Source organism: Macaca fascicularis, chromosome 5 (assembly GCF_037993035.2).
Source record: "Macaca fascicularis isolate 582-1 chromosome 5, T2T-MFA8v1.1".
NCBI lineage: Eukaryota > Metazoa > Chordata > Mammalia > Primates > Cercopithecidae > Macaca > Macaca fascicularis.
Genome location: NC_088379.1, coordinates 52073452 through 52100311, shown reverse-complemented (window position 1 = coordinate 52100311; position 26860 = coordinate 52073452). Strand labels below are relative to the sequence as shown.

General features: G+C 39.2%; 1 protein-coding gene across 3 annotated transcripts in view; it reads right to left on the bottom strand.

Annotated features, from left to right (window-relative positions):
* Nucleotides 1-26860, bottom strand: part of RASGEF1B (RasGEF domain family member 1B) — a 613701-nt gene that overhangs the window by 323981 nt on the left and 262860 nt on the right. The window lies entirely within an intron of this gene.

Here is a 26860-nt window from a genome sequence, read left to right as displayed (position 1 = left end):
GCTGATCTTTAGAGGATCCACTAAGACATTTCCGAGGAGTCTTGTGGTTGTCATGGAAATGTACACTCAAATTGTCTTCAAGAGAACCTGTTGTGGGGGCATGATTGGCTTGTAGGTTCCAGCTGCCACTCTTCCCTTTGAATTTACCACTCTAAAGCTATCCTTCCCCCAGACTACTCACAGCTAGCAAGTGAGCATGGTAAGAGGGCAGGTATGAGGGCCAGCCCATTGCTGCCCAGTGAGCATTCTTCTAAGAGACACTTTTGCTCAGGGAACCCATCATCCTGGCTGAAACTTTCTCAGAGCTGTGCTATAGTCTGAGACCTTGCTACCCAATTCTTCCTTCCCCCTCTCCTTTTACAGGTGTCACACCTGCCTTGTAGTCTGAAGACTCTCCCTGCCTATAATTGCTCCCTTTCTCTTTATCTTCCCAGGCATTTCCTCCAATAAAACTTGTAGGTCTTATCCCATCGTGGCTGCTTCTTGGAGGATTTGAACTGGCATTCCTGTCCACCAGATGTGATTCACAAAGTAATTGGGTATATTAGTCTCTGAGTGGAAAATCAATTAGTAGTGACTGCCCAGAGCATTCTCTTGTGAAAGTCTCTGAGACTAAGTCTAGGACCCCAAGAAAGTGTGCTACAATTGATTATCAATGTCTGCAATGGGCATAGAAGGGAATAGAAAGGCATGCATGCCTTGTATTTATCCATCATAAAGACAGTAGCTAGGTAATGCTAGCCTAGGCTTTTAACTTTCCTATCAAGTTATTTAGTGTTGTTAAGTTTTAAAATTGGAAATGTTGTAAAATTGCAGTTAAAATGCAGAAGTCTTAGCTAAATATCAGCGCCTCTAAACTTGACATCTTTTTGAATGACAAGCTGAAAGTAAAGCAAGGTAGATGTTTTTACTCTTTTTTTTAATTTTATTTTTCATTTTGTGGGTACATAGTAAGTGTATATATTTATGGGGTTCATGAGATATTGTCACACAGGCATACAATGTATAATAATCACATCAAGGTAAGTGGACATCCATCACCTCAAGCATTTATCATTTCTTTGTGTTATAAACAATCCAATTATATTCTGGTATTTTTAAATGTACAATAGATTATTGTTTACAGTAGTCACTCTGCTGTGCTATCAAATACTAGATCTTATTCATTCTATCTAATTACAGTATATTTTTGTACCTATTAACCATCCCCACTTCCCCCTTCCTCATTCCCACCCCCACCCCCACCACCCTTTCCAGCCTCTAGTAACCATCATCTTACTCTCTATCTCCCTGAGTTCAATTATTTTAATTCTAACTCCCAAAATAAGTAAATAAGTGGTAATCTATGAAGTTTGTCTTTCTGTAACTTGCTTATTTCACTTAACATAAAGTCTTCCAGTTCTAACAAGGTACACATTTTAAGCCTCAATTTCTTCATCTATAAATAAGATCTAAATATTTACTACTTCCAAGAATTATTGTGAAGTTTAAACAAGATTATATTAGGAAAGCTTGCAGCAAAATATTACGCTATTTTACAAGAACTCAGTGTTAATGTTTAATATTATGGTGTCACTTGACACATAAAACCATAATTTTAAGGTGCATATCTTTATATATTATACTGATTAATAGTTAATTCAAGACAGCACAGCATGGCTTTCTCATACATTTAACTAAGGAATATGACAAACTCAACCAAAGTAATACCATGATTGGGTTTTTCTCCCTTCTTTCTGTAATACGGGCATCTCACATGGATTGCACTGTTATTAGAAGCGCAGGTCATTTACATAGTGTATAAATAGCTAGATGATGAGACAAATAACATTCTTTGAATTCTGGAAGGACCATCCTTTAAAAATAATTTGTCGTCAGTGAGAGAGACTGAAGCATAACACTGTAAATTAATAATAACCTCATTGCACTTCCTATAAACTCAATAAAAAGTTCTCGTCAAAATCAATACATAAGGGATACTAATTTTAAGATGATGAGACTTCCTTTTGAAAAAAATAATAATAATGTATTTTTGGTCAGTTCCATCTGCCGGGTCTTCCAAGTCATGTCATTCCCCTCCAGGCGTATGTTCCCCAGGCCTCTCTCCCTGTCTGAGCCACCTCCTACACACATGGCTTCATTCCAGGTAAACTTGTTTACTATTTCACTGGGAAAATTAAGCCATCAATCTTCAACTCCCTAAGCTTCTTTCTCCCACCCCTATAAACTTGTCTATATCCAACCCATCTCTGCCCCTTCTAGGCTCTCTTCCAGTTCAAGCTTAATCCTTCTTCATGAAGCTTGATCCCTTTCCTCTATGCTGGAAGCTTGTTCAGTTATCATTCCTTCGCCCTCCTTCTTTACACTGGAGTTTTTATTATGCCAGGCCATATTCAACAGCATAGCACATGCATGTTAAGTCATCTCTCACTTCAGAGAGCCCTCACCCGAACTACATCTCCTTCTTCCATCCTTCCTGTCATGGGACAGTTTCTCATAGTTTTAGGTTCCACACTTTTACCTCCAAGCTGTCCTTCCAACTCTATAGTCTGATTTCTACTTTGAGCTCACTCCACTGAAGCCACCCTGATAAAAGGCACTACTGACCTAATGTGCAAATCCTATGAGTATTTTAAGTCTTTATCTTACAGGATTGCTTGGAAGCTCTCAACATTACTGACGGCTTCTTTCTAGAAACTTCCTTTATTGGTTTCCATGCTACCCCTCTCTCTTTACATTCCTTCTACTTCTATCATGCTTTCTTATTCCTCCTTTGGCAACCCTTCTTTCTCTGACCATTCTTTCATAACTCATTGAGCAATTAGTTATTGAGCAACTGCTATGTGTCAAGCACCTTTACAGGACTGAGGTGAAAGGTTGAACCAGACACAGACCTTACCAGCAGGAATTAAGCACAAAGGGAACAGAGAGGCAAACAGTCCATTTTACTTAGTACAATAACTCTAAGAAAGCATCTAGAAGGGTACTTTTCCTGGGGAAGGGATTGCTTTAGAGGTGGGTTTTGAAGGATCAGTAGGAGTCTGCTAGGCTCAGAGAGCAAGGAATGTTCCTGGCAGAGGAACAACTTGTGAAAAAGCCAGAGGTTAAGACAGAATGTGTATCCGGAGAATCTCAAGTGGGTTAGGTTGACTAGTGCATGTACTGCTGAGAGGAAATGGTGTTAAGATAAGATAAAAGCGATAACATGATAATAAAGGCCCACAAAAATATCTGCTGTTACCCACATTTCTATACTCAAATCTCTTTCCAGTTTCATCCATTCCTGTTGTTTTGCCTCTCCACTGGATGTTCATGACTCCTGAATCCATAATACTGGTCAGGACCTCATTGCTGAGTACTGGGTCCCTAGGTCCAGCAGCCAATAATAAGTACCCTTCCATCTGGATGTCTCACAGGCACTTCTAATATGTAGGAAACAAAATTCATAATTTAGCTCTCTCACTGCCTAAAAACAAAACAAAATGCCTTGTACTCTTTCCGTATTCCCTATTTTAATGCATAATACTGCATTTTATTACTAAAGCAAGAAACCTGGGAATCATCCCTGAATCATTCCTTTATCTAATACAACATCCAGGTGGGGACTAAGGTTCCATAAAGTAAACTTTTTTATATTTGTATTATGTATTATGTCTCCTTCTTTCTTTTCCCTCCACTTTCGCTAATTTAGTTCAGATTCTGCCATCATTCCTCACCTGGACAACGGCTCTTTACTAATTAATCTCCCTGCATGTAACTGGAGAGCATCCAGTCTACCCTCTATAAAATGCATTGAGGATGGATCTAAAATAGTGCTTCCCCAACCTTAATGCTATCCAAAAAGTAACCTGATTTGCCAAAACATGGGCCCCTTTCCTGGAGACTCTTATTCAGTAGCTCTGGGTGGGGTCTGAGAATTTACACTTCTAATAAAGCTCCAAGGTGATGCTAACACAGCAAAAATACAAGCCACATGTGGAGCATGCTGATCTAAAACCATCTGATACAGTTACTCTACTGCTTAAATTCCTCAATCATTCTCTATTGCTTAGGGAACTTCAAATGCTTCACTTTGTGATTTAAGACCCTCCATGATCTAGCCACTGCCAAGCCCTGCCACAGGGTTTCTCATCACGCCCCTGACCTGCATGTGCCATCTGCAGCTCTTCTGAGCTACTTGCAGCTTCCTAAATTTATTCTGCCTTTGCCCACGCTCATAAATCTCTTGCCAGCACCTCTGGCCTCACTGTCCTCTTCCTGGCAAACACCTAACCACCTTTTTAAACTCACCTCAAAAATAACATCCACAGTGAATCCTCGTGCAAGCCACCTCCTCGCTCCATCCCCCCAAAACTGACAATTCTTTTGCAATTGCACTATTTAATCACTTATATTTATTACGAATCCATAAACACTTCACTTTACATACTTACATAACTGTCCGCTATTTGTCTGCTTGACAACTGCATGCTCTTCAAGGACAGGACTATGACTCATTCATATTTGTGTCTGCATACACTGTGGTACCCTTTGCCTAGCAGGTGCTCAATAAATGCTGAATGAACAAATATCATCATAGGTACATTAGGTATTTACAATATGAAAATCATTGTGCTAGACACTGTACATACATACACAGATATAATATATACATATAAATTCATTTAATCTTCACAAAAACTCTAGGAGGTACATATATTATAATCCCAATGTTACAGAAAAGGAAACCAAGGTTTATAGAATTGAAGAACCTTTTTTGCAAGGTCACATATCTAGTAAATCACATATCTAGTAAGTAATAGAGTCATAAATTAAAGTCATGTCTGATTTTAGACTCCAATCACTTCACTACTGTGCCCTCCTAAAGTGTAACTATGTCATCAAATTAGCATGTTGCCAAGGATTCCACCTCAACACCACATTGTTCTATAGTTAAGGACCTCAAACATTAAGAAGAAATAACCTAAGTATAGAAGACTCCACTAAATAAATCCATAAAACACCATACCTGGCTTATGAAAATCTTCATTGCTTTTGTTCCTAGTATATTGTCACTTTTGGTTTTAAAAGAAGAAATTAAGCATACCAGCAATAAATATGTAGGTCTTTGCCCTGTATATTTTAAGAGGAAACAGTCCTTTGTAATAATAATAATTATTATTATGGCATTATTCTACCCCACCATTTGTCAAAGAAAACTAGTTCTTGGAGATGCTCCAGGAAAAATAAATGGTCAAATAAATTTGGAAACCCTATACCATAGAGTCTGCTTCCTGGAGATTCATAATGCATGCATGTTAAAATCTTCTAGACATCCTGCAGTTTAGATCTGAAAAAAGCTACATATATTCCTCAAGCGTCCCAAACGTATTTGATCATAGAACCCTTTACAAAGAACTAATGTTCTGTAGAGCACGCTCCAGGGAACACTGATTTTGGCCATGTCTTTTTGGCTTAAAATAAATGGCACAAAGCTGCACAGCTGACATTTTTCGCCATGTCCATATACTTTGAACTGAGCCAGTTCCACTTAGGGGATCCTCAGTCATGAGCTCATTACTTTCATTGTCTTTGAGCACCAAGAGCTGTATTTTTACTATTTTACTTACCAAGCTTTGAGACTTTGTATCATAATTTTTTTCATGTTAGAGAGAAATTTTATTGGGTTCTTAATATATGGATCACAAAAGGATATACAATCCTTAAAGGGGTTGGTGTAAAAGTTAAAGTGGATGGGAATATAATAAAGGGTAAAATTAGCATTATGGTCTTTACAGCTATGTCCCAAATTTAGCTCTAACTTTCCAATGGCTAAAGCAAAAAGGGAAAAAATTTTACAAAATGCATCATGTCCTTAAAAGGAAGACAAACCAACCACTCAGTAGGAAAATGGGTTTTCCTGGTACTGAGACATCAGAGCAATATTTCTTGTGAGACATTATGGGGTGTGGTGGACAAAGCCATTAAACACATCCTACAGTAAAATCAATTGCAAAGGATGCTCAGCTGCTGTTTAGGAAAACCTGTGCTGTGAACCAAGAGCAGTTCAAACTGAAGTGCAGTTAAGCTAAAGCACTTCCATAAGGAATGAGGTAGACAGTTCTCTGATGGTCTTCTTAATCCAAGAGAAAAGCTTTTCTATCTAGAGGAGTGTGTGGACTGTAACATCAGCAAATGCTCCTGCATAATTATTTCTTGCAACAAAGATTTGATAGGGATTGGATGGAAAGAGATCAGGGACTGGAGGTTAGATCATCAGTGTTGTTGGTTAAGAGCAGATCCATATGCTTTAATATTGAACAGTGGTCTGGGGGAGAGGTAAGAATAACAGCCAGCTGTAAGAAATATTGGTTTACCTTTCTTAGTCTGTTTGCACTGCTATAATAAAATATTATAAGCTGAGTAGCTTATAAATAATAGAAATTTCTTTCTTCCAGGTTTGGAGACTGAAAAGTCCAAGATCAAAATGCAGGCAGGTTCAACAACTGGTGAGGACCATACAAGGCACCTTCTCACTATGTCCTTACTTAGTGGAAGGGGCTAGCAGGCTCCCTGGGTTCCCTTTTATAAAGGTACTGATCCCATTCATGGAGGTGGAAACAGTTCCTAAAGGCCCCACCTCCAACTGACCTTAGTGGTTAGTATTTCAACATATGAATTTTGGGGGGATACAAACATTCAGACCACAGCATCAGCCATATGGAATATGAATCTATTTGAGAAGATTCCAGATTCCAAGATACCTGCAGGACTAGAGGGAGGAGAGTTCCACACAGCTTGCAGGCCAACACGTGCTGAGCCAACTTGTCCCCTTGGCAGCCCGTGAGTCAGCTGCACAATCATGCTTGCTGCTCACCACTCATTTCTGGCTCCATCGAACAACATTTCATTGGCTTTTCAGTGTTTCTTCTGTGCACGCTGTTTGACTAAACTCTTTGATCTAGATCAGCACAATTAAACATTTCTGACAGTGGCATCACTGGCAATGTATAACATGAAACCAGGCAGAAGAAAACAATAGCAGGCTATTTTCCAGCCCTTTAAAGTTAACTCTGAGAAATCCATGTTTCATGGATCTCTGGCAGTCTCATTTCCTCATCAGCCAACCTAAGCCACGCTCAGGTAAAGTTGCTATGGCTTTTTCCATATAACATTTAAGACAAGCTACGAGGAATAAAACTGCACCATAAATAATTTGGAAATTTCTTAATGGACAGTTTCCAGGGCACAATCTAAGACCTAATATGCTTAACAAATCACTTAAAAGTGAAATAATTGAGTCTTAGAAACCAAATACATCAGCCTTATAGACTTTTTTAACTCACGTAAATTATTTTTTAAGCTGTCTTACCTCTTTTCTATGTCCCTATCAACTGTGTTCTCAAAGCAAGCAAATAGGAGGCAATACAAAATGTAAAGACTACTATGGTTTGAATGTAAAATTCAAAAACTCATGTGTTAGAAACTTAATCCCCAATGCAATGGTGTTGGTAGATGGGACATAATGAGAAGTGTTAGGTCATGAGGGCTCATGAATGAATTAATGCTGCTATAAAAAGGGCTTGTGGGAGTGGGATCCCCCTCTTCTGTTCATCTTCTTCTGCCATGTAAGGACATGTTGTTCCTACCCTCTGGAAGATCTACCGTTCAAGGCCTATTTTAGAAGCAGACAGACCAGGCCCTAATCTGCCAGTGCCTTGATCTTGGACTTCCCAGCCCCCAGAACTGTAAGAAATAAATTTCTATCCTTTACAGATGACCCCATTTCAGGTATGGTATTCTATTATAGCAGCACAAAACAGACTACAACAAAGACTAAATCTGAGCTAGTTAGGTAACAGCATTTCACTGAGAGAGAACTTTACAGAGATTTTAAAACTTTCCATGACAACTGTCATCCAAGATTTCAATTTGTTCCAGTCATCAATCTTGCTTTTAGTGACTTTGGTGCTTGTAGAACTGAAAGGTGGAGCCTCCTACTCTCTTCCCTCTGTGCTGGAAGGCAAAACTCTCTAAATGTATTATATATACAAATGTCATATTTATATGACATTTATGAGGGATTCAAGCATAAAGCTTTGATGAATGGAAAATTGATCCTATGATATGTATAAAAAGGCTAATAAAAGGCCCAGTACATCAGCAAACAAAAGTTTACTATGTTGCTAAGAATATGTTAATATCACATTTTATTAAAAGAACAATCATAAGTGCAACATGACTCATTTGAAATTTGGTAGCATTGAGGGAGAATTTATTATTCAGAGCAGTAATCACATCTGTGTTGCTTTTTCTTCAGCTCCTACAGATTTGACATTAAAAATGAAAGAAAAACCAGACTCTCCATTCCCTTTATTTAAGTAAGCATGCACAAAAATAAGCAAACAAGAAAACACTTTTTCCTGTGGCAAAAGCTTTTCATAATTAATCATCATTAAGCAGATCTTCTGCAACTTCAGTCCTGGCTGGTCACTCCTCATAGAGATTTCACATTATTTTTCACAGTAAATTGTGATAAAAATGAACCTTTGCCTTTTTTAAAAACCATCAATTTCTTTTACCCACACTTTACCGAAATAGTCACTTCTCATGGCCATGATCTTTTCTTCACCTGGAACTGCTTCATCTCCAAAATCTTAAACTCCAAATTTTTACTTCCTTTTTTTTTTTTTTTTTTTTTTTTTGAGACGGAGTCTCACTCTGTCGCCCAGCCTGGAGTGCAGTGGCTGGATCTCAGCTCACTGCAAGCTCCCCCTCCCGGGTTTACACCATTCTCCTACCTCAGCCTCCCAAGTAGCTGGGACTACAAGCGCCCTCCACCTCGCCCGGCTAGGTTTTTGTATTTTTTAGTAGAGATGGGGTTTCACCGGGTTAGCTGGGATGGTCTTGATCTCCTGACCTCGTGATCCGCCCGTCTCGGCCTCCCAAAGTCAAACTTTTACTTTCTAACCACAAAATGCTATCTCACCAGCTCTCAAATTCCTAAATCAGAATCCTTTGCTTTTAAATTTCATTCAGATTTCATGTGGCTTGACTTCTCACTTTTCTCCTCTTAGTATCAGCTCGTTCTTCCAGGATAAGACAACAAGTCATTACTTCAACTCCTCACCAGCTGGAATATTTAATTTCTTCACCCACTTAACCTTTTTGCTTATATCTATTTTTCAAATTCTTTAAACCTTTCTCCACCTACTTTCCGTGTTTCTCTCTGCAGACCATGGATCACCTTTGAAAAAGCTGATGCTATCATATCAAGTGCTACCACTAAAACTTTGTGGTTTTGAAGTTCCGCCACACCACCTATCAATTTCTTGTCCTGAGTTGGTGAATTTCCTCTTGTATTTCACAAAGGGGATATTTTAATATTTCAACCCTATCTCAGAGCCCCTTAGCCCACTCCTTATTTGCTGCTCTCAGGAGATGAGTTTGCCTCTGACATCGCAGAACAATGGAGACAATCCATAATGAATCTTCTCATCTTCCCCCTCCTCGCCATCACCAAATTTATCCGTAGTCATGTTTCTTTTTAACCTTATTCCCTGTCATCACTGAGGACTAGGCATTCTCTTTCCATGCATCAATTTTTATCTTTTCCCATATTTTGGGGGGCTTCTCCATGCATCTTCTTCCATATTTTAACCTTTTGTTTTCAATAGCTCCTTCCTCTCAACCTCCAAATTTTCTCATTGTTTTCCAATTAAGAAAAACCTTCCTTTAATTTAGTGTCTTCCTCTGGCCAGTTTCCCTAGCTCTCTTCTCTTCTCCTGAGCAACCCCTAGAAAGAATAATCCATAGACACATCTCTATTTCTTTATCACACATTCATTTTTCAATTCACTTAAAACTCTTCTAGCACTTTAACCACTTTCCTGAAACTGTCTTTCTGAGGTCAACCAAGGGCCTCTTTATCGAACAGTCTAATGACATTTCTCAATCCTGATCTCATGGTGCCTTGCTGCACCCAGTGTCACAGCAGTTTGCATCTCCCTGCTTGTGAAACTCTCCTTTAGATTCTGTTCTTTACTGAGAGTAAGTATTACCTTTTGGCTAGTATTTCTCAGACCTGTTTCTTCACTATTCTCGTTGGATGGGGTTGGAAAGAACTCATTCTAATCATATTTTCTTCTACATACCAGGTGAGGGGAGACTCTTAGGCTTATTTGTAGTTCATTTCCAATCACTCTCACCAAACTGGTAGCTAAATATGTAGTAGAGCTGTGTACTAGTATTTGGTCTATTCCATCCTTCCCCTTTCCTTAAGATGCATCCTCATTTGCATTCCTCACAATAATGCCTGAAGAACACATTTTTCAATGAGCTAGTTAGTAAGCCTGGGGCCTTCATTTAGCATTATACAAAGGTCGAAAATTTTAAAAACACCATAGAGTGTTTTGCACATTTACAGAAAAATAAAAGATAATTATGTGGATGTCATCTTCTTAGCAATCTGAATAAATGTATTTTATTTGAATGCATTAATAGTAGGCGTGTTTTTACAAAACACTTGAAAGTCTATGTCATTAGCTCCTGAGGATCTAGCTCCAGGGAAGAGCTGCCAGAAGGGTTCCATTCAGAAATCAAAGTGTAGCCCTTTTGCTTTGTGTATGGAGCCTTCCTCTTTGTAACCGCCAGGCTCACTGCCAACAGGGTGATGGATTCACAGCTCTTCTCCTTCCCTTCCCAAGCAGCAGCCTCTCTGACAAGAACCCTCTTTGCTCCCAAGCAGCCTATCTGAGGGCAAGCCCTTGCCTGCGGCACTGTAACAACAGTGAGGAGAGCCACATCTTAGAGCTAGGAAGCCCCAAAGCCCTTTTCCTGCTCCAGCCTCCCAAAGGCAGATTTACTCACATAATGAAAACTACCTCGAATGTCAAGGAAAGATGTTAGCAATATTTTCTACATTTTCTCTGAGATTACCAAAGTATGAACGTATTGACTTCAAGGGGATAATGTGAGAAAACAAAGTGGCAGAACAAGCAGACAGCCATTCTTCCTGCACAGTAACATTTTGTTTTTCTGAAATGAGTAGGCAAGGTAGAAATGCACTAGTATTCTGGAAACATGGAGTGACCTTAAAGTGAAATGTCTAAAAGCTGTCCTTTTGAATATCTGTGAACTTTATTCTGAGCTGTTGATTTTTATTTTCCATTTTTAATCCACTTGTCCTCAATATGAATTTAAAAAAAAAAAAAGGTATTCTTTTCAGTGCTACTACAGATCATCAGACCTGGAACCACAAGCATAGATTTTTTTTTTTTTATACAAGTCCCTTCTCCCCCACCAAGGGGCATGGTACAGGAAATCCATTCTTGCAGCCTGGATGGTGGGGAATCCTTATTTACACCAAGACCGCTGACATAGCAATGCAGAGATGAGCGCTCACAGAAAAATATGACAGAGAAGGACAATAAGACAGAGAAAGACAACCTTTGCCACACATCATTTGCATGAGCGGCTCCTGAGGGGATGGTAGGCGCTGGAAAATGTGCGGAAAGAACAAGCTGTTTGTTTGCCATAAGGAACAGAGGTGCAGAAGCCCAGACACGTGGCAAGGCAGTCTGTTGTAAAAGGGCTCTTTCTGTCCCAAACCCAGCAGTTTTTCCCAAAGGCATTCTTCAACCCCCAACATGCTGGCACATTCCAAGGGCAACAGATCTCCCAGGCCAGCTCAGCCTTACTAAGGGCAGTGGGATCTGACTAGGCCCGGAAAGAACTCTCTCTAGTAAAGAAGATGGCCATAGAGGCAGTGAGAAGGATGTATGTGTGTAAGTGACCACAATCTAGAGGTTATGTGCTATAGGAAGATAAGCCTTTGCAGAACAGAAAGGAGACGTGCTCTCTAGAGTTCTTACTATTTTTAGCGTCACAGAAAAATATTTACTGTGTTCAATCACCACATCTATTGAAGGCAATTTATGTTCATTATAAAACAAGCTCATCATTTAAAATTGTAATGAGAGATATCACAACTATGCATGCAGATGTGATTGCACAGAAGTCTGCCAGATTTGGAACCATCCAAACACTCCCTGCCTTATCCTGGGGATCTCCCAGGATATTTACAGCTGTGTGGAGCCCTTTTTCGGCATCCTTCAGCTCGTGGGACATAAGCCTACCAATCATTTCCAAATACAAAGCTCTAGTGGACAGGACAGCATTGTTACATGCTTTAGTGCTGTGCCATTTGAGTACTCCTCATTTGGAGAGTGGGGAGATGGAAAACAGGGCACATTTCATTACACAGCTTTTCATTCATCTGATCATTGCTTAATGTATACTGTACACTCTCGGTGTTCCAAATTAGGCCCTCGTGGAAAGAATGATGAAGTCTCTATTATTGAAAGAAATGGATATAAGCAGGTAAAGCTCAACTTATTTATAACCAAGGTGTCTCTGTAAATTCTACACAAACACACCACATGGATTCTAGCAGTCCCTCAGCATCCATAGGGGATTGGCTCCAGTACCCCACAGATAACAAAATCTGCAGATAGTCAAGTCCCTCATATAAAATGATGTAGCATTTGCATATAACCTATGCACATCCCCCTGCATACTTTAAATCATCTCTAGATTACTTATAATACCTAGTATAATGTAAACACCATGTAAATAGTTGTTATACTGTAATGCTTTTTATTTGGATTTTTCTTGTTCTATTGCATTGATTGATTGATTGATTGACTGACTATCTTCCATCCTCCCTTGGTTGAATCCTCGGATGTGGAACCCACAGACACAGAGGGCTGACTGTATTTTTAAAAGTTCCACATGACCCTGAAATTCAGGACTGGTTCTGCTCCTCTCCTGGCGTCATTACCTGGATGACTATAGGCTCTATTCTAAAAGGAAATGGAAAATAAATGCACAATCATTAAGCAGAAAACCATATCAATGTGTAATTAAGATGTGGTTTCTCAACCTCGGCCCCATTAACACTTTGGGGGCTGGATAATTCTTGATTGTGGGGGATGTCCTATGCATTATAGGATGTTTCGGTAACATCTCTGGCTTCTACGCACTAGATGCCAATAGCACACCCCCATACCCAAGTTGTGACAACCCCAGATGTCTCTAGATGTTGTCAAATGTACCCTGGGAGCAAAATCACCCCTGCTGGAACAACTGGCTCAAGAAGACTACGGGGGCCTTTTAGGAAACTTTTATTTTTTAACATGTGGGACCTCTAGCCAGGTTTCACAACAGAGCTAACAGCTTCAAACAAAAATGCAAAACTGTTCATTTCTTTTATGTAACTACAGTCCTATGTCAACCTATTTCACTCCACCTAATGTTCCTCCCTGCCTTTCCTTCTTATATTTACTTAACATTTTTATAGACATAGCACACCATTTAAGCCCTGAGAATACAGAAGGAAATAAAATACAGTTCCTTCACCAGAGGAGTTCAAAATTTTGAGGAAGAAACAGATTTGTAAACAAATAAATACAAGAAAACCCAAATGCCCTGCCAAACTTGCTGTATTACCATTCCTCCATATCCCCTCCCTTTTGGTCCCTACGTAAATTTCTGACTATTCAAAGGTTTTGAAGAGTCGGCATTCCAGCATTCCATCCATCCATCATCCGTGATTTTATTTCTCAGCATATGGAATATGGAATTGGCATTGGCATTTATACAAATTTCACAAGTATAGTCATAGGTAGATTTTGACCCACCTGCACTCTGCACAGCTGTGCTACTGAGGCATGTGGGTATAGAAAAGGATCCAAGACGTAGACTCCAAGAAGAAGGATAAAAAGATCAGATTTTAATTTTGCTTTATTGGAATGCTTCAGGGCACAGGGCTGGGCTCTTTTTTTATTCTGCATCTCTAACTTTTCCCATATGATTTCATGGGTTTAAATAATGAACATTGAGGTTGACTTCCCAAATTCGCTGTATTCCAGGTACAAAATACATTATCTAAATCGATAGTGGAAATCCTATGATCATTGTCAGTGACTGGTTCAGGGATGATCAGGCCTAAGCCAATTTGGGTTAATAAGACATGAGCAAAGGTTTGCTGGGGGGTTCTGGAAAATAAGCCTTTTTTGTTCTTAAAGGAGAGCCATAGTTAGCTCTTACTCCCCTTACTCCTCCTCTTCTTCTCCCTCCCTTTTGATATGCATGAGGAAGCCCACAGTTAGCCTTTTTTGTTCTTTAGAGAAAGCCATAGTTAACCAGTCTCTCTCTCTCTCTCTCTCTCTCTCTCTCTCTCTCTGTTTTTCTTCCTCCTCCTCCTTCTCCTCTCCCTCCCTTCCAATATGAATGAGGAAACCTGTAGCTGTGACTTCAGCTATGAAACAACAAACTTTGGGATACAGAAGACACTACTGCAGTACAATGAAGAGAAGGGAATATTTGGGTCTTTGAAGATCTCATTGAAGTGCAGGATGAGGCTGGGCACAGTGGCTCACACCTGTAATCCTAGCACTATGGGAGGCCGAGGCGAGTGGATCCCTTGAGGTCAAGAGTTTGAGACTAGCCTGGCCAACATGGTGAAACCCCATCTTTACTAAAAATACAAAAATTAGCCTGGTATGGTGGTGGGCGCCTGTAATTCCAGCTACTCAGGAGGCTGAGGCAGGAGAATCGCTTGAACCTGGGTGGCGGAGGTTGCAGTGAGCCAAGATCACACCACTGCACTCTAGCCTGGGTGACAGAGCAAAACTCTGTCTCAAAAAAAAAAAAAAAAAAAAAAAAAAAGAAGTACTGGATGAACTCATCCAGAAGCTTATGTATGTCCAGGTTTCCTCTTATGCGAAATAATAAATGCCATTATCATTTAACCTAGTTTGATTTGGGTTTCCTGTTATATGTAGCAGGAAATAACATAATTGACACACTTACCTACATGCATATAACCAAAATTTTTACCTTAGCCCTAACTTCTGCCTTATAATCCGGATTTAGATATCTGCCTACTTGACATCTCCACCTGATTATATAATGTTCAGACAAAACTCGCTTGTCCAAAAAAGAGCTCCTGGTTGCCCTTTTCCTCCCAAATCTGCTTCTCTCCTGGGCTTCCCCACCTCTGTAACTGTTACCACATGTTCAAGCCAAGCCACAGGGCTTGACCTCAACCTACCCTCTTCCTCTCAGCCATATCCAGGCTACTCACCACTTCTGTCTACCCTACCTACAAAAATAAAAATCCAAAACTTCACATGCTTTTTCTCTCTACTCCTAACTTCTAGGCCAAACTACCATGTTCCCTCACTTGGACACACGCATTGGCCTCCAAACCAGCCTCCTGCTTCCCCTCTAGTCCTCCTGTCATCTCCTCAGAGCAGTTACAGTTATTATGTCAAACCGCAATTCAGATCATTCGCTTTCCTGCATAAAACCCCCCAAGCAACTCTCACCAAACCTAGAACAAGACTTAAATCTTAGGTCTTGGTCTAAAAGGTCCTTGGTGCTCAGCACCCTGGCTAACTGTGCAGCTGCCTGCCTGGACCTCTCCGTGCTCGGCTGCCTATCCCTCAGGCCAGGCTCATTCCTACCTCAGGGTACCACACTTGTGTTCTCTGCTGGGAACTCCCGTCCTTCCAAAACTGTCTTTGGCTGGTTTCTCCCATTATTTGTGTCTCAAATTGAGCATCACCTCCTCAGGGAGGCCTTCACAGGCCAACCCAGTCATTATTACATGGTCTAGTCTTACCTCCTTCTCTTGCTGGTGCGGTCTCTGTTACTTTCTTACTTACCCAGCTGGCTGTGCTTACTAGATGACAAGCCCCAGGAGGGCGGGGTCACGTCAGCCTTGTTCACTGCTGCGTCACTACTTCCTAGAACACTGCTTACCACAGGGGAGGCGCTAAGTAAATATTTGTTAACTTGGTTGAATGAATGGATGAATGGATCTAAGGGTGGACAGATGGCTTACGGAGAAGCACTCTTTGGCTTTATTAACTGTTTACTTTTGCTGAAAAGACATTTACGAAAACCACCTTGGAAGCATGCACACAGCAAAGCTGACTCTCTGAGTTGGAAGACTCACTAGGATTCTGCTAGTCGGGGGCTGTGAACAAAACAAATAACCTTCCTGTGTCTATTTCATATCTGTGAACTGAATTACTAATAGTATCTACCTCACAAAATCACTATGAGAACTCAATGAAATATTTCAAAGGGCCTTAGAGCAAGGTCTAGCACACGATGAACACTGTCTAGGTTTTACTATTATTTTATATTCTCTGATAATTATTCCAGAGCCCCCCTCCAGAGCAGGAGTGGGTAAATTATGGCCCAGCAGTCAAATCCGGTCCTCCACCTGGTTTTGTAAATAAAATTTTATTGGATAACAGTCACACTCATTCACTTGTACATTTTTCATGGCTATTTTTGCCTGATAATAGCAAAGTTGATAGGCTGGGTGTGATGGTGCATGCCTAGTCCCAGCTATGTGGGAGGCTGAGGTGGAAGAATCACTTGAGCCCTGGCCAACATAGTGAGACCTTGTCTCAAAAAAAAAAAAAAAAATCAGAGTGTTTCATTCATATTGCAACAGAAAGGCAATAATAGTACTTAAAATATATAGGCCAGGTGCAGTGGCTCATGCCTGTAATCCCAGCACTTTGGGCCTTTAATCCCAGCACTTTGGGAGGCCGAGGCAGATGGATCACCTAAGTTGGGAGTTCAAGATCAGCCTGACTAACATGGAGAAACCCTGTCTCTACTGAAAATACAAAATTAGCTGGGCGTGGTGGCATATACCTGTAATGCCAGCTACTCGGGAGGCTGAGGCAGGAGAATTGCTTGAACCCGGGAGGCAGAGGTTGCAGTGAGCCGAGATCACACCATTGCACTTCAACCTAGGCAACAAGAGCGAAACTCCATCTCAAAAAAAAAAACTCTTAAAATATGTACTATGTGTCACTTTACAGAAAAAGTGTGCCAACCATTGTTTTATAGTATATCCCAAAGGTTTATATAGATGTATATATAAAGAGAGCAAGGATGGCTCTTTATGTCTAGCTGAATTTATAAAAGAGAAAAAAAAAACCCACCTACATATAGCCCTTAGCATCTGGACCCTGGTTTGATCTCTTAGGCCTCAAGTTGTCTGATGGTATGATGTATTTGTTACAGGCAAAGCTGTAAGTGCCAAGGACAAGATAAGCTGCTACACCTACACAATATTAATCAGGAAGTCACCTGAACACAGAGGAACACTGTTGATGGTTGTGTTAACTTTCCTAGCAATCCTTTCTTTAATTGACAGAATCTCAGTAATTACTTATGGTCCACTGGTGGAACAATCCATAGAAAAAGGGTTTACAAAAAATTTCTTAAGCTTAAAAACAAAAAGGTTACACTGATATTAACTAATCAAAGCCCTCAACATCAGCATCTAAGCTAGGTCTCCAGTTTCTTCTGGTGCACACTGTAGGCTGACTTACATAAAACACAGCTTCATTTCAACTTTATTCTCCTTTGCCTGCCTCTGCTATAGAGATTGGAAAACAAACAACACAATATAACATTCCAGCATCTCTTTGAATAAGAGATATTTATATGTCACAATTCTGGACAAAAAGATGCAAAGAAAAGCTATTGGCATCACCTTTCCAATTTTTATCTTTTTGCCCTGAATAGACACAGTATCTCAAGCTGCCACAGCTATTGTGATCACAAGAGAACAGCAGTGAGAATCATTTTGAGTCTTTAATCTAAACCAACACCAGCAGTGCCTACCTCTGCCCTGGACTTGATGTGCGAAGAATAAACCACTCTTTATCTGCTGTTGGTGTTTTCTCTTACTTACCTCTAACAAAAATCCTTCCTAAATGATGTATTCCCCAAACAGCAAACTGGGAACTAGGGAAAGGCAACATGTGGTAAGAGAAAGGGTGCAGGACTAGACATGAAAAGATCTGGACTCAAATTCTGACCCTTTCATTTATCAACAAGAGGACTTAACGGCATTAAGATCATTTGCCTCCTCTGTAATTCCAAGTGTTTACCTACCTCTGAGGGTTATTTAAGGCTCAAGTTAGGAAACAAATGTGAACATGCTCACAGATAAACTACAAAGCTTATCTAGAACTATGATTAAAGATATGCCACCAAGAAAAATGATTTCAATTTTTAATCACACATTTACAATACTCCATTGTGAGGAAATAGAGTTTATTTTCTCTTTTTTTGGTAGTGTATGGGGTCATCAACAGGCACAGCTAGTCAGAGAAGCTAAACATCCCTATCAGCCAAAAGAAAAGAAACCGATGTCCACCAGTTGTGTGGGCTCACACGTGTAATCCCAGCATTTTGGGAGGCTGAGGCAGGTGGATCATCTGGGGTCAGGAGTTCGAGACCAGCCTGGCCAACATGGTGAAACTCCATCTCTACTAAAAATACAAAAATTAGCTGGGCATGGTGGTGCATGCCTACCATCCCAGCTACTCAGGAGGCTGAGGCAAGAGAATCATTTGAACCCGGGAGGCGGAAGTTGCAGTGAGCCGAGATTGTGCCACTGCACTCCAGCCTGGGTGACAGAGCAAAACTCTGTCACACACACACACACACACACACACACACACAAGAAACAGATGTCTAAATAAGGGTTAATCATGCTCGTCCAGTACTTGAAACTTTGCCTGCTTTGAATTAGACTGCAGTCTGGATTCTGCCTACTGCTGAATCTGCTTCTCCATTTTTAAGACATAAAATATTAGTTTTTTTAATGTATGAAAAAGTACATTAATAAATATAGCATTAATGTTGCAATAAAGAATTATGTAACATTTTCCCAATTCTCACAGAAAATATCTGCTTAAATGGAAAAAACAAAACACAACGCCATGTGGACTTCAGGCTGTGTTTAAAGAAAACACTATTTTCTCACACTGATTTTAGGGGGATATACGTTCCAAATCACTAGATGTAGAAAACAAAAATCTGTTCTTAACCCATCTTCTATGTGCTAATTCCTGTAATTCCTGATTTATATACTTTAGCTATACTAACTTTAACATGCCAAAGATTTTCATATTTGAATATCTAAGTACCTATATAGTAACAAACCAGTTTATGAAATAGAATAAGAATCGCTTTAAGTTTCCCTGTCCACTCTTTCTCAACCCATCTCCCTCCCTCCCTATCAGAGCGAACTCCGCTTTGTATTTTTATTAATCATTCCTTCGCTTTTAAGGGGGCTTTTTACCACAAAGTGGGCTCTGTGTATGTGTGTGTGTGTGTATGCATGTGTCCCTAAATAAAATTGTTTAGCTTTGCTAGCTTTTGAGGTTTACTTACATAGAAGCTCACAGTATAAATGCTTAACATTATGTTTTGATAATCATCCATGTTGATACATGTAAGTATATTTCACTTACCTCTACTGCTATGTAGTAGTTTGTTAATTATCAAATTTATGTATTTATTCTTCTGTTGATTGACATTTGGGTTGTTTTCAATTTTTTGCTACTATGTTGCCATGTTGCCATGAATATTCTTACACTTTTCTCCTGATATTTAGGTACAAGTTTCTTTGTGTGTATACCTGAAAATGTAACTGTTATGTCATCATCTTCAATCTTACTTGGAAATGCCTAAATATTTTCCAAAGCATTTATAGCAATTTATATCCCTCCCACCAACAGTATATGAGTTCCCATTTCTTCACATCCTTGCCAAAAATTGGTATCCTCAAATCTGTTAGTTATTGCTGATATTGTGGATGTGAAATGGTATCTTGTTGCTTTTCAGGAAGACGCCAGAAACGCCCTGACCTCTGTAGGGACTGCTTCTTCACCTCCTTGAGGTCTTCGCTTGTGTCACTTTCTCAGTGAGATCTTTCCTAACAATCCAATTTAAAATTGCAGCACCTAGATATTTCTAATCCCCTTTCTCACTTTACTTTTCCTACAGCTCTTATCACCTTTGGACAGTGTTATGGGATGAATTATGTCCCCCCAGCCCCCAAATTCACATACTGAAGTCCTAACCTCTCATCATTCAGAATGTGACTGTACTTGTAGATAAGTTTTTTTTTAAAGGTAATTAGGTAAAAATGAGGTCCTAATTCAATTGACTGATGTTCTTATAAGAAGACATTTGGACACAGAGACACACACAGGAAAATCATGTGAAGACACAGAAAGAAAACAACCATCTCACAAGCAGAAAGGCCTCAGAAGAAACCAACCCTGCCAATACCTTCATCTTACACTTAGCCTCCAGAACCATGGGGAAATAAATGTCTGTTGTTTAAGCCACCAATTCTCTGGTACTTTGCCATGGAGGCCCTAAAAACAAATACAGACATATTGTGTTTTTAATTATTTGTTTATTCGTTAGAAAAATACAAACATAAACCACAGTTGATTCATTCCTGCCCCAGTGGAGAATACAGAGCAATAATAGTGGGCATCTTCATCTTACTGTTGATAGTAAAATGAATACCCTCAACTTTTTAATTATATGTATTTAATATCTGATCATTTCAGTGCTGTAGTTTTTATAGATTTGCTTCTACAGTTCTTCATTACTGTTACTTCTCATAGTGCTTATTTTCTCATGTCTATAAGGACTTTTTAAATTATGAATGAGTTCATCTTACTTGAAACATCATCTGTGGGAATGTTGGAGGTCCTGTTTAAAGTGCATACCTTCAGGCAGAATTCATTTTGCTTCTACCTGCCACCTGGAGGCCATACCAGCCAGGACCATCTCACACTAAATACACAGTTTGGAGTGTTTTGGCACCTCTAAGATAGTGTGTATTCAAGTCCCAATCCTACGTGAATGGAGGCTTGTCCTAAGAAATTATCAGAGGAGGCAATTTTTATTTTTTTCTTCCAACCTCAAGCCAAAACTAAAATAGGTGCACATTCACATCATCTCTGGTGCAGAAAGAGAAATGTGTTCTAGGTCACCCTTCAGCTCCATGAGAAACCAGTCCTCACCCTCTGCTGAGCCACTCTTGTGTAACATGCATGCCCTTGGGAAGTTTGCTGGGGCCCATGGGCATTACAACCAATCTTAACAGAGATGAAAAAAAAAAGTTCATAATGTCTACTGGAGTGTTAAGGGCACAGAAAAACAAGAGCTCTACACTAAAACCCTATGATGAGACAACTTAGGCCAAGAGAACCAAATAAAGCCCTTCTTAGATCCTAAGAAAACTATTTCTATGTATAGAAAAGAATAGAAAAAGGTCATAGATTGAAGTGGTTTGAGGTAGTTTTTGAAGAGACCAAACACTTTTTTCCACACTTCATGAGGAATTGTAAAATTATAGAACTGTTTGGATTTAAAACGATACACAGACTTTCTCCGACAGTAAGAAGAACTACACAAAGATGTATAGACACAATCAAGTGGTAACAATTTAATTCAAAATGATACCACTCACATTAATTACGGGAAGGACCTGATTAGCTATTTCACCAATTGGTCTGCAGATGCTGCTTAGCTGAAATGTTACAGTGTCCACAACTATGTTTTGCTGCTTTAGAAAAGTGGTTGCAGCCAATGCACTTGCAAACATCTTGACATGGACTAATATACATGCAATCAGATTATGTGACTTCATCTCTTTTATTTTTCAAATTTAAAAATGTGTCTCTCTAGCACCCACCACACACTCTAGAAGTTTACTAAAAATTCATATTCCAAATGCCTTGCATCAAGAAAGTCAAAAACTCCGCTCAGCCCACTCAGCCTACTAGTCATTTTCATTCCTCAGTTGATGTTGCTCTAGTGGTGGCCACACAACATGGCTATTGAAAATTCTCTCAGCCCACAAGGCCCTTCCCCATTGTTTGAGGGCTACACCAGCTAGCTCAGATCCTTGCACAGGCCAAGCTGGTTTTCCCAAGGAATGAGAACCTCTTGAAGCCCAGGGTCTTTGTTCTTTAGCTACAGTAACACAACCAGCCATTGTTCCTAAAGCAACGTCAAGGTAGTAGGTAGAGTAAACCTGTTAGTTAATGTCAGCTCTCCAACCAGACATGTAAGTCCAGCTGTTGAACTCATTTTGCCAACTGAGACTTCTCTTTTCCTCATGAGTTTCCCTTAGGCTGGGGAAAGTAAGTGGCATCCTAGAGCCATCTTAATCCACCAGAGCTTCTGAGAACAGTGAGCCTCAAAAAGTATAAGGTCAAAGCTTAACATCTCCTTGGCCTTTGTCAAGCCACCCAAAGAAAGGTCGTAATTCCTTCCCTCCAGGATAATTATCCTGGAACAAAGCTATTTCTAGGTGGCTTTTCTCCATCTCATCAGAGAAATGACTTACATAGTTAAATATCATTGCTTCAAGAAAAGAAACTTCAAATCCTCATCTAACCAGGCATTGTGCTACATATTCACTTGAATCCTAACTGCAAACTCATGCATTTTCGCAAATAGCATCACCCTTTTGTTTCCCTCTAAATAGTTAAACAAGGAAGCTATTGAGGCTAAGACATTTCTATCTTCCTTTAACAGATTCCTTAAAACATTTTTTCTACTTGCTTTGAACAAAAAGTGGCGTTGTTTTTTTTTTTGTTTTTCTTTTTAAATATGGACAATACTCAATGGTGCAGTGCCTACCAGAATGAAAGTAACTTATTCATATTTAGCCTGGAAGAAAATCTATGTATTATCGGAAGTGTGTTAATTGAGGCAAAAGAAAAAAAAATAGTGGATGTAGATTCTTTCTATCAAATTGTGCAGGCTAATTATCCTCTATATTTGAAAAAGTGCAAAGGTCAAAAGACTAATATGTAGATTAATCAGAAAATTATGCAAATTAATGCAAATCAAGCACATCACATAACCCCCATAATCAGTAAAATACGTAGTTCACTAGCAAATTGGGTGAAACTTCTAATTATCCGATCAGTAAAGAAGGACAAAAACCCTAAACATGGATAACTGTTATATCTCAGGTAACGATGATCTTAACATACTAATAGGAAAATACAGCATTGAAAAAAGGACATACACTCAAGAAATAAATGTACATGGCTTGGGAGGAAATCTCTAGAATGTGAGCACCATGAGGGCAGGGTGTTTTTTGTTTACTGATGTATTCCTATCATCTAGAACAATGTGTGGTACATAATAGATCCTGAATAAATATTTTTGAATGAATACTGAATGAATTATAAGAAAAAAATGTCATGAGAAAAATAAGACAATGTAAGTTTCAAAATAAGAAAAAACAGCTACATATCACAATTTCATGTATTTCTTCCTAAAGTTATTTTATAACCACTATCCTAACAATCTTCCATTCTTTACCAAAAATAAATGGAAGAAATATTGAGGTAATAGTAGCCTTATTAAAAATCAACAATCATTATTTGTGCTTACAAAAATAGCTATACTGAAGGAATTCTTTTTTAACTCTAGTAATATTAAACACCTCTCATAAATATTTGGAGACATATCTTATGTCAATATCCACTCCAGAGATCAGAAGGAGACACAAAGAGATGGAAGAATTTTTTCCAAGAGTCATTGTGAATTGAAACTCAAATACAATTGATTACACAGGGTAAGAGTCTATCCATTTCAAGTCATATTTTATTATTACCAAATATTTTTCTTATCATATTTCACATTAACACCACTGTAAAAGTACTCTTTTATATCTCTACATAATAAAACACCATCATTGTTCTTCATTCCTCCAATCTTACCACTACTTTAAAAATGTTTCCCTTATATATTCCCAGGTGGGAACATGATATAAACAAGAAGTAATTTTTTTAATAGGTAATGTATGGGTATTACCATATTCCAGAAAAAACTTAAGAAAGCTTACAAAATTGTACATTAGGACAAAAATAGAATGCTATTAAAAAATTAGTAGGTGAGAAAATGAGGGCAGGGGGAAAATGAGGTGTAGAAGATGAAAGCAAAGATTAAGTTATCACACAAAATGCAAAATATGAGGTTTGTGAATTTAGTAGTAAGTTATGTTTCCAAGTTTCCTAGCAACCAAGACAAATAGGGCAACACAATCAAGTGATTCTGAGAGATAAAGCAGTTAAACTGGTCAAGAAAACACAGCCATTTTGGGTACTAGAACAAACAGAAATATCTTTTATTGATCTTCATGGTAAGAATAGTGGACAAGGTTATAAATACCCTCAACATCTTTCCAAATACACTATGAGTGTCACATGGACTTTTTTAGACAACCTTCAATATGAGGGCTGGTTGCCAAAGAGCAATTCAATAAAGCAATGGGAGAGAGAGAAGGAGAGCAGCAAATGATGAGGTTCAGACACTATTGGTACCCAGTCTGGCTTAATCCAGAAATTGATTTTAGCATGTTTAGAAGAGTTTGGAGAGGCCACAAACCCCTCAGACAGTCTCTTCAAATGCTGTTCTATGAGCTTTTGATAAGAACTAAGGGAAATGTTCAAAATTCTATTTCCTGATCAGGACGAAGAATGTAACTACTTGATGCTACCAGATTCAGACAACTATAGAATCTTTTTATTATTATTATTATTATACTTTAAGTTCTAGGGTATGTGTGCACAATGTGCAGGTTTGTTACATATGTATACTTGTGCCATGTTGGTGTGCTGCACCCATCAACTCGTCAGCACCCATCAACTCGTCATTTACATCAGGTGTAACTCCCAATGCCATCCCTCCCCCCTCCCCCCTCCCCCCTCCCCATAATAGGCCCCAGTGTATGATGTTCCAAGAGCTTCTCCACGGCCAAAGAAGCTACCATCAGAGCGAACAGGCAACCTACAGAATGGGAGAAAATTTTTGCAATCTACTCATCTGACAAAGGGCTAATATCCAGAACCTACAAAGAACTCAAACAAATCTACAAGAAAAAAACTACAGAATCCTATACAGGACCAGCTAGACAATGCATGGGATCTCATGAAAAATGAAACTATGGGACTTCTTGCTCACAATCATTAAGAATTTCAAAATGGCTATAGAAGAATATTTAACCCAGAGAGGTCCATCTGAGAGTGGGGGTGGGTGTAATTGCATAGATCACACATCTGTGAAGCCAGTGCTGACCATGTGCTTTAACAGTCAGTCATATTTTTCAAAGATATGCTCTTGGATGATCTGGAAAAAATATCCTCCTTTAAATAGAGCTTCCCTCTTCCCTTGGGGAAGTCCAAGATTCTTCCATTCTAACACACAGATGAATCAACAATCTCAATGACACAAACATGAAAACATGGCCCCAATATTTTAAGCCCGGACAGTTATAAAAATAGATATTATCAAATGACTACTTGGCTATTTAAATATATATATATCAGTAAAATACCTGCAAATTATTTACCCTTGATTAATAAACTTCTGTGCATATGCTCTAAGATGAATTGCTTGCTAAATGTATTCTGAGTAACCAGGTAAGTTACATTCCTGAATGGGGTTAATTATAATTCAGTTAATACTAGATGTCTAATCTATCATGATGACTCTATTTTTGAGGTCCTTCCTTCTGGCAGCTAATAGGTAGCAGGGCTCATTGACTATTGGGCCCTCTTTAGATTATTACTAGAGCCAAGATATTTTGTGGGTAAAAGGTCATAGGATCTTTTATTCTCTTTAAGGATGGAGGGAATGTACCCAGCACACTCAAAACAAGCAACAAGTCATTAAGGCAGAGGTTCAAAAGAAGAGCTGTAGTACATCTCTGGTTTACCCATGTAGAAATTATACCTCTCATTTTCTTTCTTCTCCTGCTTTCCTAACAAATATATTCCATCCAAAGGAAGAGCCCTGCCAACCCACGACCCAGTTGGTGTTTGTTAGGATGCATTACATATTTTAGGATACAGGCTACATTATACATGTCTTGAAATGGCTTAAATAATAAATTTTCTACATTTTTCTAATTACAAGGAATCCAGAGGCGGGGCAGACTGGTTGATTCAGTGGCTCAAAGATGCCATTCAAGACTCAAGATTTTTCTCTCTCTCTGCTCTGCCCTTCTTATGTTGCTTTCATCCTCAGGCTGCAGCACTATTCACAATAGCCAATAGGTGCCATAATTCCAGACAATACAAGTAGATATAGCAGTACCCAAAAGGACATCATGTCTCAGTCCAAGGACTGAGGAACTATTTCCAGAAGTTCTCCAGAAAATCCTCCCTCAGGTCTCATTGGCCAGAATTGGGTCACATTCCCAAACCAACTACAGGCAAAGGGAATGAATTACCACGGTACCTGGGGTGAGCTAGATGCTGGGCAGTCAATTGCAGTGGTTCCTACTTGGGCTCCCAGCCACTACTAAATGAACCAAATTTGGATAAAAACTTCAGAGGAACCCGTCCACAGGCACGTTTGAGTCAATGAGATTCTTGTTCGCTCAAATCTGAACTAAGGGACATAGAACGTGTGGGAATTTGGAGCTAGCTCATATTAATGGCAGAATACTAGATTGAAATTCCTTGAACTTGAGCTGCGGAGATCCTCAGAATCACCCTGAGTCTCACCTTTCCTAGAGTGTGATTGCTCAGTTTTCTTTGATTTCCATAAGACTTCTTATAATAAACTCTCTTTTCTTAAGCTAATAAGTAGGTATCTATTCTTTGCAAGTAAAATACTGTGCTTAAGATAGCCTCACTAGAAATTAAGATCCAACAGCCTAAAACCACATTATGGTTATTTTATGGCACAGGTTCTGTTTAAGCTTCAAAGTTAGGGTGACTAAATATCCTAATCTGTCCGAGACTGAATGGTTTCCTGGGACTCAGGACTTTCAGTGCTAAAACTGAGATAATTGGTCACCCCAACTTTAATAATCAGGATCAACAGCAAATACTAAAGTCCCTCCATATGTAGTACCTGTTCTTAGACTCAAATTTAAGAGATCAACGAAAATGATATCACTTCCTTAATTATCTTATATTCCTACTTCTAGACTTTACTG